A 12,356-nucleotide genomic window follows, 5' to 3' on the forward strand; every position below is an offset into this window, starting at 1 on the left:
CTGCAAAATATACTTTTTTTCTAGCGCACATGGAACATTCTCTAGAATAGACCACATATTAGGGCATAAAACAAATCTTTGCAGAATCCAAAACATCGAAATATTACAAAGCATCTTCTCAGACCACAAGGCAATGAAGCTAGAAATCAATAACAGAAAAACTAGGGAAAAGAAATCAAATACTTGGAAAATGAACAATACCCTCCTGAAAAAAGACTGGGTTATAGAAGACATCAAGGAGGGAATAAGGAAATTCTTAGAAAGCAACGAGAATGAAAATACTTCCTATCAAAACCTCTGGGACACAGCAAAAGCAGTGCTCAGAGGCCAATTTATATCGATAAATGCACACATACAAAAAGAAGAAAGAGACAAAATCAGAGAACTGTCCCGACAACTTGAGCAAATAGAAAGTGAGCAACAAAAGAATCCATCAGGCACCCGAAGAAAACAAATAATAAAAATTAGAGCTGAACTAAATGAATTAGAGAACAGAAAAACAATTGAAAGAATTAACAAAGCCAAAAGCTGGTTCTTTGAAAAAATTAACAAAATTGATAAACCATTGGCTAGACTGACTAAAGAAAAACAGGAAAGGAAACAAATAACCCGAATAAGAAACGAGAAGGACCACATCACAACAGAACCAAATGAAATCAAAAGAATCATATCAGATTACTACATAAAATTGTACTCTAACAAATTTGAAAACCTAGAAGAAATGGATAAATTCTTGGAACAACACTACTTACCTAAACTAACACATACAGAAGTAGAACAACTAAATAGACCCATAACAAAAAAAGAGATTGAAATGGTAATCAAAAAACTCCCAACAAAAAAAAGTCCTGGCCCAGATGGCTTCACTGCAGAGTTCTACCAAACCTTCAGAGAAGACTTAACACCATTACTATTGAAGGTATTTCAAAGTATAGAAAAAGACGGAATACTACCCAACTCATTCTATGAAGCCACCATCTCCCTGATACCAAAACCAGGTAAAGACATTACAAAAAAAGAAAATTTTAGACCTATATCCCTCATGAACATAGATGCAAAAATCCTTAATAAAATTCTAGCCAATAGAATCCAACAACACATCAAAAAAATAATTCACCCTGATCAAGTGGGATTTATACCAGGTATGCAAGGCTGGTTTAATATCAGAAAAACCATTAATGTAATCCATCACATAAATAAAACAAAAGACAAAAACCACATGATCTTATCAATTGATGCAGAAAAGGCATTTGACAAAGTCCAACACCCATTTATGATAAAAACTCTCACCAAAATAGGAATTGAAGGAAAATTCCTCAACATAATAAAGGGCATATATGCAAAGCCAACGGCCAATATCACTCTAAATGGAGAGAACCTGAAAGCATTTCCCTTGAGAACGGGAACCAGACAAGGATGCCCTTTATCACCGCTCTTATTCAACATCGTACTTGAAGTCCTAGCCAGGGCAATTAGGCTAGACAAAGAAATAAAGGGTATTCAGATTGGTAAGGAGGAAGTAAAGCTATCACTATTTGCAGATGACATGATCGTATACATGGAAAACCCTAAGAAATCCTCCAGAAAACTACTGAAACTAATAGAAGAGTTTGGAAGAGTCTCAGGATATAAAATAAACATACAAAAATCACTTGGATTCCTCTACATCAACAAAAAGAACACCGAAGAGGAAATAACCAAATCAATACCATTCACAGTAGCCCCCAAGAAGATAAAATACTTAGGAATAAATCTTACCAAGGAAGTAAAAGACCTATACAAAGAAAACTATAAAACTCTGCTACAAGAAATTCAAAAGGACACGCTCAAATGGAAAAACATACCCTGCTCATGGATAGGAAGACTCAACATAGTAAAAATGTCTGTTCTACCAAAAGCCATTTATACATACAACGCACTTCCAATCCAAATACCAATGTCATACTTTAAGGGAATAGAGAAACAAATCACTAATTTCATATGGAAAGGAAAGAATCCCCGGATAAGCAAAACATTACTGAAAAAGAAGAAGAAAGTGGGAGGCCTCACCCTACCTGATTTCAGAACCTATTATATAGCTACAGTAGTCAAAACAGCCTGGTACTGGTACAACAACAGGCACATAGACCAATGGAACAGAATTGAGAATCCAGATATAAATCCATCCACGTATGAGCAGCTGATATTTGACAAAGGACCAGTGTCAGTCAATTGGGGAAATAATAGTCTTTTTAACAAATGGTGCTGGCATACCTGGATATCCATTTGCAAAAGAATGAAACAGGACCCATACCTCACACCATGCACAAAAACTAACTCCAAGTGGATCAAAGACCTAAACATAAAGACTAAAACGATAAAAATCTTGGAAGAAAAAATAGGATCTACCCTAGGAGCCCTAATACAGGGCATAAACAGAATACAAAACATTACCAAAAATGATGAAGAGAAACCCGATAACTGGGAGCTCCTAAAAATCAAACACCTATGCTCATCTAAAGACTTCACCAAAAGAGTAAAAAGACCACCTACAGACTGGGAAAGAATTTTCAGCTATGACATCTCCGACCAGCGCCTGATCTCTAAAATCTACATGATTCTGTCAAAACTCAACCACAAAAAGACAAACAACCCAATCAAGAAGTGGGCAAAGGATATGAACACACATTTCACTAAAGAAGATATTCAGGCAGCCAACAGATACATGAGAAAATGCTCTCGATCATTAGTCATTAGAGAAATGCAAATTAAAACTACGATGAGATTCCATCTGACACCAACTAGACTGGCATTAATTCAAAAATCACAAAATAATAAATGTTGGAGAGGCTGCGGAGAGACTGGAACTCTCATACACTGCTGGTGGGATTGTAAAATGGTACAACCACTGTGGAAATCCATCTGGCGTTATCTTAAACAGTTAGAAATAGAACTACCATACAAACCAGAAATCCCACTCCTCGGAATATACCCTAAAAATACAAGACCCTTCACACAAACAGATATATGCACACCCATGTTTATTGCAGCTCTGTTTACAATAGCAAAAAGCTGGAAGCAACCAAGATGTCCATCAACGGACGAATGGGTAAATAAATTGTGGTATATTCACACAATGGAATACTACGCATCCATAAAGAACAGTGACGAATCTCTGAAACATTTCATAACATGGAGGAATCTGGAAGGCATTATGCTGAGCGAAATGAGTCAGTTGCAAAAGGACAAATATTGTATAAGACCACTATTATAAGATCTTGAGGAATAGAAAAAACGGAAAAGAACACATACTTTTGTGGTTACAAAGGGGGGAGGGAGGGAGGGAGGGAGGGAGAGGGCTTTTTATTGATCAATCTGTAGATGGGAACTGCTTTGGGTGAAGGGAAAGACAACACTCAAAACAAGGAAGGTCAGCCTAATTGGACAGGATTAAAAGTAAAGAGGTTTCCGAGATAAAATGAAAGCTTCAAAGGATAGCGAAGCAGGGGCTGGGGTCTGGGGAACTTGGTTTGAGAGGACTTCTAAATCAATGGGCAAAACAATTCTATTATGAAAACACTCTGCATCCCACTTTGAATTGTGGCACCTGGGGTCCTAAATGCCAACAAGCAGCCATCTAAAATACATTAATTGGTCTCAACCCACCGGGAGCAAAGGCAAAGGAAGAACACCAAGGTCACACGACAACTAAGAACCCAAGAGACAGAAAGGGCCACTTGAACCAGAGACCTACAATATCCTGAGACCAGAAGAACAAGTTGGTGCCCGGCCACAATCGATGACTGCCCTGTCAGGGAGCACAAGAGACAACTCCTGAGGGAGCAGGAGACCAATGGGATACAGACCCCAAATTCTCATTAAAAGACCACACCTAATGGTATGATTCCGACTAGAGGAATCCCAGAGACAATGCTCCCCAGAACTTCTGATGGCACAGGACAGGAACCAACCCCGAAGACAAATCATCAGGCATGAAAAGGACTGGTCAGTGGGGGGGAGAGAGATACTGATGAAGAGCGAGCTAATTAAATCAGGTGGACACGGGAGAGTGTGTTGGCAACTCTTGACTGGAGGGGGGATGGGAAGATAGAGAGAGAGGGAAGAAGGTAAAATTGGCACGAAATGAGAGACTGTAAGGGCTGACTCAATAGGGGGAGAGCAAGTGGGAGAAGGGAGTAAGATGTATGTAAACCTACATGTGACAGACTGATTGGAATGGTAAATGTTCACTTGAAGATTAATAAAAATTTAAAAAAAAAAAAAAAAAAAAAAAAAAAGCCTTTGAGCAGCCATCTAGGATACTCCACTCGTCTCACCCCTTTGGGAGCAAGGAAGAATGAAGAAAACTAAAGATACAGGGGAAATATTAGTCCAAAGGACTAATGGACCACATCTGCCACGGCTTCCACCAGACCGAGTCCGGTAAAACTATGTGGTGCCTGGCTACCACCACTGACTGCTCTGACAGGGATCACAAAAGAGGGTCCCCGACAGAAATGGAGAAAAATGTAGAACAAAATTCCAACTCAAAAAGAAAGACCAGACTTGCTGGCCTGACAAAGACTGGAGAAACCCGAGAGTACGGCCCCCGAACACTCTTTCAGCTCAGTAATGAGGTCACTCCTGAGATTCACCCTTCAGCCAAAGACTGAACAGCGCTGTGGAACAAAACAAGGCTAAAAGGGCATACCAGCCCCTGGGGCAGTAACTGGAAGGTAGGAGAGAACAGGAAAGGTGATAACAGGGAACCCAGGGTTGAGAAGGGAGAGTGTTGACATGTTGTGGGGTCGTTAACCAATGTCATAGAACAATGTGTGTCCTAACTGTTTGATGGGAAACTAGTTTGTTCTGTAAACCTTTATCTACAGTACAAAAAAAAAAAAAAATGTTTATCTCTCTCACAACTAATGGTGGTTCAAGAAACTCAATGAAAGTGTTTGCTTTGATCACTTGGCTTGCACTTCCTAAAATAGATGACTGATTCAACTTAATTTTCTTCTTCTACCTCCCTGACGGTACCTGATTTTTACAGAAAGATCAGCGGTTCACTTCCACAGAGGCCTCTCTTGGAACCATCTTTGTTCTACCTTTCCTTCTATCTGCCTCTCTGGACTTTGCTTTTAGAGTACAAGTTCGCTGGACTTTTTCAGCCCTTGCATCTGCTTTGAAGCCAAGCAGCCTGCTGAGTCCTTTAAAGAAACAGATAACTTCAAAGGCAGAACCCCAGAAAAACCAATAAAAAGGAAGGGAAGGTGGTATCTAGAGAAAAGCATTTTGCCAGGATGTATCGAGTCAGAACTTCAATCACCCGATAAACCTGTGTAGACAGGACAGCCAGAGATGCTAATTGGGCAAGTGGGAGTTGGGCAAATGTGCTGGTGCTATATAGTTCCTGAGGACATCAACTAGGTGAGAATTATACAGTCCAAGAGCCAAGCCAGTTGCTGCTTGGACATTAGGCCAAAATTTGTTGGTCTGGAAGGGTCAGCCTATTCTGCATCTATAAAGAACTCACGAAACAGAAATTTGAGCCAATTATTTGGCTTCCATCACTTTTAAGCACATGGACCATAGAAATTAAATTCTCACAACTATTGTTCAGTTCTCTATTGCACCTGGATACAAATATGGTTCATTTCTTCATTTTTCGTTCTGAAAAGTAAAGAGAGTTCAGACAAGGAAAAACTTGTAGCTTGCAAAAAGCACATAGTCCTAGAGTGTTTATAATTAATAACCTTGCAATTTCTGCAAGAAGAAAGGGGGACATCTACTACATTAGTATGTACAAACCATTTGGTTTGTTAAATCTGAGCTGAGCCAATACGTTTGTTGCCATATATCAGCAGCCTTGTCAGCACTGTAGAAGTAAAAAGTGAAAATTCACCAGCGTCATCATTGATTCACTCACCCCTTACACAGTGACTAAATTAATGAGGAGCATCTCTATGCTCAATGAAGACTCAGAGTTAAAGAGAGGTTACTGTATCTGAAAAGTATGTCCCTTGAAAGGGAAATGGAAAGGAATTTGATTCAATTTTATTACAACAAAGTTTTATTGAGCATTTACATACATAATGCATCGAAGGGGCAATGGACAAATAAGGTAAATGATACCTTCCTTCAAGCAATTTATGGAAGATACTGTCACATACAATGACAATAATGCGAAGTATTGAAACAGGAGCTAGATACCAAACCAAACCCATTGCCGTTGATTCAGCTCACTCATGGCAACGCAATGTGTTTCAGAGTAGAACTGCACTCCGTGGGGTTCTTAATGTCTGTAATCTTCTGAAAGCGCATCATCAGACCTTCCTTCTTCGCCACCACTGGTGGATTCTAACAGCCAACATTTCAGTAAGTAGTTGAGCATAAACTGCACCACCAAGGTACTTATAAAGCTAGATAATAGCATAATAAAGTCAAGAGATAATCGGTCCTAAGTCGTAAATATAAGTCTGAGTTTGAACCATGTTTCCACCAGTTACCGTCTCTGTGATCCTGAGAAAGTTACTTAATTTCTGAACTTCAGCCTCTTCATCTGTAATGTGGGGCTCACAAGAATTGTTTTATCTGATTGTCATAAAGATTCGATTTGGATCGTTTACACATACCACTAAACTAGAAGAGATTATATTCCTTTCCTTCTTCCCAGGATTTTGAGCGATTAAGTCTGGTAAAAAGAATCAGCGAAGGTATTACAGAAGAAGCTACAGAACTGTAATAGAAGGTGTGGTTGTAATCGAAGGAGGGCGATGATTCTTAGACTTTAGCATCAGAATCACCTAGAGGTCTAGGGCAGTGCCTGAGAATTACTGATCTTGAGACTATAAGAACCCCTGGTGTGTGGGTGTGTGTAAGCACATATACAAAAACCTCTTCCTTTAAGGGCTAGTGGATTTTACCTGCATAAGGGTTAATGGGATTAGACCATTGAGGGTAATGAAAAAAGTATTTCAATCTCTATTCTAAGAGAAATGATCAAGGGATTAGCCCATGCTTTTCCTCTTGCTGGAGCAGTAGACTGGAAATTTCCCTCAGAGTTTCAGTTTGTAGGTTTTGGTCACTGAGTGCTGCCATTTGCTCTAATTTGAATGAGCCATAGTGATTCCAGGCTCAGGATCACCTGAACAATTAAAGTTTCCACACTGAAGCAGAGGGCTAAAAGCCATGTAGACAATATCCAATTTTGGGTTACAGGGTAATGCATTTGATAAGAAACAATATTTAGTGTGAATTTTTTAACTGGACTCTGCCTCTTTGCACTTTGTAATTTCCACAAAGAATGGTTTAACACAGAAAATGGAGTTATGCCTAATTTGGCAGATCATAAAACAATTGAATTTGGTGTGTGAGGTAGAAATGTGGGCCAGAGACGATGGTTAGCTTTTTAACTTGGGTAGAAAAAGTCATTGACCAACGTAGGAAACCCAGGCGGTGGAGCGGATATTGGCGCGAGGATAATGAAGTTGAATTTATATTGTCACAGACTTCCAAGTGGAGATTTTTCAGAGACAACATGGGTTTGGCATTCAGTAATAAAGTTACATTTGGGACATAAACTTTGACTGGACTTGTCTGCACGAAAATAACAGTTAAACTTATGGAATTGCATAAGCTTGCTCAGGAAGCAATCAGAGAGAGTAAAGAAAAGGAATAGGAGTCTTGTTCTTAACTTGCTAAGAAAAATATATATTAAATTACTTTCTGAAAATGAGTGGGGGGGTGGGATCTCGGCAACTTAAAGTATGAAGAACTTTATTGTTAAGGCAATGTTATGGGCATTTAAAGGTTATCTCTAAGCTTTGTAAGTCTTCAGCATACATCGACATATTTTACCATAAAATGCTTCTTGGGGCTCATATCAGAGAAAGAAAAATTGGACTAAATAAACTGATCCCCATTAGGGTATTTTTTACCACATATATTTTTATCTTTTTTGTAGGCTAATAGGGCCTTCAACTTAAATCATTCACTTTCTGACCAACTGAATATTTTTTAAACATTTAAAATTATTTAATAGGACCTCAAATGTTGGATCAACTGTGTAGTGAAAAAAATCATGTTATTGGAAACAATGACTTGACTTTTTTCATATCTGGAGCTTTTCTACATTTTCAACCTAAATACCATTAAAAGAAACGGAACACAAAAGCTGCAGGAGACTGTAAAGATGACAGGATTCAACCAGTGCTTTGAACCTGCTCCTTCTGCTTTGAACCCCTGCTGAGAATTTGCATTTCTAATAAGCTCTCAGAAAGTTATACAGAAGAATCACCTGGGGATCTTGTTAAAATGTAGATTCTGATTCAGTATATCTGCGGTGGAAATGCAAATTCTCAGCAGGAGTTGGAACCAGAAGAACCGAAGCCCTGGGTTCAACCCTCTTATTTTACACTTGAGAAAATCTAGCTCCAATATGCTTCACTAACTTGCTAAGTAGATCTAAGTAATGGCAGAGCTGAACAAGAAGCCAGGTCTCCTGACCCCAAATCTACTCTTCTTTGTCCTACAACATACTACCAATCCTCTTAAAAGTACTGGTTGCCCCAGCCCTCAAAAATCATGTCATTACCTATAGAGGTTAATCTTTAAACAGGCACATTTTTTTTTCCTATTACTCTTTAAACTAAGAAAAAATCCCTAATCCAGAAACAGAATATGACTGAAGCAACATTACCAGGAACAATTACATAAATAAGTGGGATTTGGGGATTTACCCCAACATTCTAAGTTAAAGCAGGGACAGAGCAAATTAAAACCAAGAAATGTGACAGAAATTAAAAACAAAAAAAAACTTTTTCTACTCAGTATTTTTCTTTTCCATCCTTAAGAAAACTTAAGGCTGTACCTATACATAATGCCGATTTTAAAACTGAAGGCAACAAAGGATTGTTTGCTAAAAGGGATGCCAAACTGATTTGAATCATTCTGGCTTCATGTAGATGCCGCTCTATACATATATATATATACACGGTATTTCCCCTCTCCTTTCCCCACCCCCGTTTCCTCTAGAACTAATTCTTAAGAAGGCCAGGGAGAACAAAGAATCAAATCTTTGCATTTCGAACACAACCTGAGATAGCTCACACAAGGAAAGAGAAATTAGTAGGAGGTTAAAAAAAAAAAATTAAATGAATGCCCCACTGGGTTGAAGGGTGCCAAATGAATCATCTTCAGGTGGAAACCTTCTGGCATTATGGATATGGGGTTGGCTTCCTATACTGGTCTTGAACTCTGCCAATAGAAACTGCTGCTGTGACTGACTCAATAGTTCTTGTTCTTACAAAGCATAGCTCTCCTTCGCCACAGAGCCATGATTTCACAGAGCCCACCAGGAGTTTGGTGGGCTTAATAGAGTGTATGTTAGGCCTTTGAAGCTCAGATAGCCCTTCCCCTCTTCTGCTATCACATCAATTTTCTCCTTAGTATCCTCCAATTTAATTATAATTGTAATTGTGATTTATTTTAAGGAGTTATCCTCAAATAACTCTGTCCCTTTCTTTCTCCAAGAGCTCACTCTTTCATTTTTAGCTAATAAATTGCATTCAAATAACATAGATGATATCAGAAAATTCTCATTGAATGAATAAATCTGAAGATATTTTCGTTTCAGGGCTGTAAATGTGTAAACAAAACAGTGTTTTTTTTTTGAGTATTATTTTACAATTTTTTGTGCCTGTTCTTTGAATCCAAGGATGACACATTTGAAGCATTTTACCTGAGGCTGTACCACTAGAAGTCAAAATCGGGTTTGCTGTCTAAGTAAAATTTCTCCAAGAACCCGTCCATCATATCGCTTGTGGATCTCACTCTTTTGTTCTTCTTGGACAGCCTGTTTCCGTTCTTCAGGTGTAACATCTTCTAGATTTGCAAATATAAAGGAGAATTCTAAGGACTGGTCTCATAACTTGGAAACTCTGGTGGCCTATAGGGTCGCTATGAGTTGTAATCAACTCCATGGCAACAGGTTTTTTTTTTTTTTTTTTTTGGTGGCTAGTGGTTAAGAGTTCCACTGCTAATGAAAAGGTGGGCAGTTGGAATCCACCAGGCACTCTTTGGAAACCCCATACGGCAGTTTTACTCTGTCCTGTAGGGTTGCTGTGAGTCGCAATCACCTGGATGGCAACAGGTTTTTGTGACTCATATCTTAGGAACAGGCCTTAAAGTATAAACCTGAGTCACCCTGACTTGCCCGCTTTTTCAGGGAGGCATCAATATCCGTGTCAATTTGGGTGAAATGGAGCAAGGCAAGAAAATCCTACAGCCTGAATCCACTTTCCCAAGTTCTGACTCATTACCAATTGCACCATCTTAAATCCTGCACAGTTGGCTGCTGGCATGTGCCCCATGCTTGCTCAGCCCTGGACCCATTGTGGTCCTCCTGGAGCCTACACACAGGTTCCTGGAGCCTCAGGCTTCAAGGGAGGCTCTATAAGTGAGTCATTCTCTACAGGTGAACGCGGCATTTTGTGTTTCAACAAGGAGGCAAGGGAAAACCCAGGCAGGCCTGCAGGCACACCCTCACCAACTCGTCACTCCACATACGTGTGAAAACTTATGTGTCAGCACTGGCCCTGGAGTTATGTGCAGACACACCTTTGAACCCATGTCCTAAAGGCAGGAGGAAACAGCTTCTTCCCTTTTGTCCTCCTTAGCCTGAGCCAACTTATCTGAGTTAAGGACAAAGAGTTAACTGCTCTATGTAAAACAATTTTCCCTGTGCTTCATTTGTCCTTGATGAGATCTTAGAGGTACCAAGTGTAACATTAGTGTAAGCCTTGAATGTCTGCTAATTCTCCTGGGATCTGAAAGGCAAATGCCTATGAAATTTTAAATAATGGGATAATTTCTGCTCTTGATAGATCATCTCTGCTTTAAACCAATCATTGAGACTTTGCATATAGCACTAGCTAAATAAAAAATTTTTTTTCAACTAAAATGTTTTAAGAGTCTAGTCTACTTATTTGCAGAGTAAGCCATAAGGAGTACAATTTAGACTGTAAAATCAACATAATATGCATTGTGTAGCTTGAACAGATTCATAACTTAGACCATCTACATGGCTAATGTGCTTCCTAATTTCTTCCAGCTTCACTGAACTTAAATTTCCTATTATTTTGTTTTTATAATCTGTCATAAACCATTTTTCCAGCATATCCCTACTACTTCTAATTTTACACTTTTGATACCTTGCTTTTGCAAAGCACTTCAGAGTTTACAAACAAATTTTATACACGTATCTCTTCTTATTTTCATCCAGCAACCCTGTGAGTTTGGAAGCTCTACATCCCCATTTCTTGTTCAAGAGCCCCAATGCTTTGTCATAGGTCACATTACCACCAAATGACAGAACTGGGACTGGAACCTTGGATTTCCACTGCCAAGTTCCCTTTTAGCCTCAACTGCTCACTGGTTTAACCTATCTGCTCCACACACTTACCTGTGTCTGAGCATTTGTGTACACTAATTTTACCATTGTTACCTTAGCCTCTACCTCTTATCCAGTTCACAGATTCTCCTAGCTTCAGCACTGTGTAGGAAGGGGTTGTACTACGTAAGGAATGTAGTTGGTCCACTTAAATTCTACATCAGTTAAGAGTGAGCCCAACTGTATCTGAGTGAGGGAGGGTGGGGATGCGTGGTTCTCAGGAGAGATGTGGAGGTGTGATCAGAATAGACTGATGGAGTCAATGCATAATGTTCCCACATGGTACGATTTGATCTAAAAGGGCACGCCAAGTCATCTCTACAGTATCCTCACACTGCCTAATGTGTGCAACTGTACAGATTCACTCTTAAGGAATAGCTTTTCTGTGAAAATCTTGCTCCTTCTTTCCTTTCTTCATTCCTTCCTTGCTTCATTTCTCCTTTCCCCCTCCCTTATTCCCTCACTCCTTTCTTCTTTCCTTCCTTCCTTCCTTCCTTCCCTCCTTTCTCCCTTCCTCCTTTCCCTCTCTCTCTCCCTCTCTTTCTAAATTTAGAGACTCAGTGTGGTGGTTAATGTTTAAAGATGTCTCCAAACAATTTTGTCCCTCCTCGTGCATACATGCTGACCCTCTCACCAAGAAGCGAACCTTATGTTTCCTTCCCTTGAATCCAGGCTGGGCCTGTGAAGAAAGTAATGCTCTGAGATTTCTAAGCCCAGGCATTAAGAAAGTCCGGAAGACTTTACTTCCATCCTGTTGAAGTCATGCATCATCACTGAAGAAGTCCAGGCAACTTTGATAGAGAGATCATACTGAGAGGCCCTAAAGAATGAGAGGTCAGGTGGAGGAAGGCCTCGTGGAGGTACACCAAGGTGCCAGTCACCAATTCCCATTTGCAGCCCAAATGCGATCTGATTGTAACGTTAT

Source organism: Loxodonta africana, chromosome 9, assembly GCF_030014295.1.
Source record: "Loxodonta africana isolate mLoxAfr1 chromosome 9, mLoxAfr1.hap2, whole genome shotgun sequence".
NCBI classification, from domain to species: domain Eukaryota; kingdom Metazoa; phylum Chordata; class Mammalia; order Proboscidea; family Elephantidae; genus Loxodonta; species Loxodonta africana.